General features: G+C 34.8%; 1 long non-coding RNA gene across 1 annotated transcript in view; it reads left to right on the top strand.

Annotated features, from left to right (window-relative positions):
• Positions 1-2,371, top strand: part of LOC107715544 (uncharacterized) — a 16,367-nt gene that overhangs the window by 409 nt on the left and 13,587 nt on the right. The gene's annotated exons all lie outside the window — the stretch shown is intronic.

Below are 2,371 nucleotides of genomic sequence, written 5' to 3'. Positions count from 1 at the left end.
GTTCTGACTCACAGTCTGTAAGTACGTTTTCATTTAAAGGATTTGCCACTGATGATTCAAACGCGAGTTTTGTATGGTGAGGGGCATAACATTTCCATCACACGCTTGAGGTATTCGGCCAATCACAACGCATTGGATAGCTGGCCAATCACAGCACACCTCGCTTTTTCAGACCGATGAGCTTTGTAAAAATCGACGCGTTTCAGAAAGCGTTCTCGGCATAGAGGAGAAACAATAATGTACAGTATGTGGAAAATAATGTGTTTTTTTAACTTTAAACCACATAAACACATTTCATTACACCAAATACACAAAATAATGTTCTTGTTAGCAGCATCATATGACCCCTTTACTATAGAAGGATACAAAGATCATTTGTCACATACACATACACACATATACTTTTACTACTTAATACTACAATTAAGTAATAGTACTTAAGTAATAGCGTGCCTGTGTGTAGTTCAAAACACATACTAAGCACGCTGAACTGTTGTTTATGCACAAGCACACAAACGACACACACATTCTTAAAGTTATGAACGTTTAAAGCCTTAGTAAAGTAAATTTAGTAAAATTTTTTTTTTTTTTACACTCAGACACAACAAACAACTACTTCTTTGTAGCCAAGAAGCAGCCAGATGCTTCTCCCTTTGTGCTATATTTCCTGTTGGCAATTTGAAATGCTCTTTTCATACACTACACTTTGCCCACCCTGTTTTATGTAGGTCCACCCACTTAAACATTTCTGGCCTTGCCCCTGGTCCAAACAGCTGATAAAAAACAACACAATAATCCACACCACTCCAGTCCATCAAATGTTCATTTTTGGATGAATCCATTAAGGAACACTGTGAAGTATATTTAGATATGAAGTTATTTCCATCAATATATGCAACATATATTTGTAAGTCATTTTGGTAAGACTACATCTGCCAGCGGCATAAATGCAATGTAATTAGGCAGTCAGTTGTCAGCCGCGCAAATGTCTATTTATCACTACACTCATTATCATTTGGGTATGAGTCTTAATGTGAAGTTTTAATTTGCTAAATCACATGGATCTCTTAGAAGCAGCTGTGCACTCGCTGTCATTTAACGCTGTAATGAATGATTAAATTATTATGCAAACCAAAAATATAATTATTTTCGATTTTTGCAACAGTGATGTATTTTGACATCTGTTGGACATCTGTCCACTGCAATAATAAATAGTAGTTTCATTAACCATCATTAACAAATTAATGTTTGATTCGTTAACATGATAATGCATTAGGTATCATGAACTAACAATGAACATTTCTGTTTAAATTTTATTTATAAATTTTTTTTTTTACAGCATTTATTAATCTACCTCTGAGTTTGTGAACTGCTGGTAGCTTGTGAGTCGAAGAACTGTAAATTAATGAAGAACTGTTAACATGCAAAGAAGAAATGATCAAAATGAATTTATTAAATTTATTTAACAAATAAAACTTAAAATTTCACAGCATGCTTCAAGTAAATAATTTTGGTCAAATGTTTGGAAAATCGCAGACAAAAATCCCGGATTGAGGTTAATGTTAATTTCTACATAGTTTTACATTAATTAATTAATAAATAAATAAGCAAACTAATTAATTAATAAATAAATTAATTTTTATATTTAATATTAAAGTTAAAGTGCAATTTAACCATTTACTATGAATAAACATTAACAATGAACAACAGGATATTTATAAATTATTTAAGGTAGATAAGTTAATGCATTAACAGTGTTTATAGCATTTATTAATGTTAACAAATTGAATCATGATGTAATGGGGTACCTGATTTTTTTCACCCATTTCACTGCCTTTGTGCCAGTGTATACCACTGTGTATGTGTAACGTTTCACGGCAATGCACGTCATGTACTATACCAGACTTCAACACTTTTAAAATATATCTGGAGAAATTTAGTCAAATGAAGTTGAAACACTGGCACATTCTCTCAGTTACTGTGGGAAGGAAACTTGCATGGTGCTGCAGATCAGTCTATGTGATGCAAGTGGCTGTCGGGCTGCTATGTGTGGTTGTCAGGGAGCGGCAGTGAATCATCAGGCATGTGTGTGTGGTCAGGTAGGTGTGTATTGCATATGGCAGCTCTGGCTTCTCCAGCCAGTCATGACAGAGCAAAGGGAAAGATGTGACACAGCCATCTGCCTTCAGTCTACACCCCATCCCACCCCACCCACCCCGTCTGGAGCCGCACACATTCACATATTTAAAGGGGCCACGTTGTACACCTTACTACATCTACTTAAAATATACAGTGGGTACGGAAAGTATTCAGACCCCCTTCAATTTTTCACTCTTTGTTAGCAGCCATTTATTTGCTAAAATCATTTAAG

Source organism: Sinocyclocheilus rhinocerous, unplaced genomic scaffold, assembly GCF_001515625.1.
Source record: "Sinocyclocheilus rhinocerous isolate Xijiao unplaced genomic scaffold, SAMN03320098_v1.1 scaffold2765, whole genome shotgun sequence".
Classification (NCBI taxonomy): domain Eukaryota; kingdom Metazoa; phylum Chordata; class Actinopteri; order Cypriniformes; family Cyprinidae; genus Sinocyclocheilus; species Sinocyclocheilus rhinocerous.
Note: the sequence above shows the minus strand (reverse complement) of the source record. Positions and strands in the feature narration are given on the sequence as shown.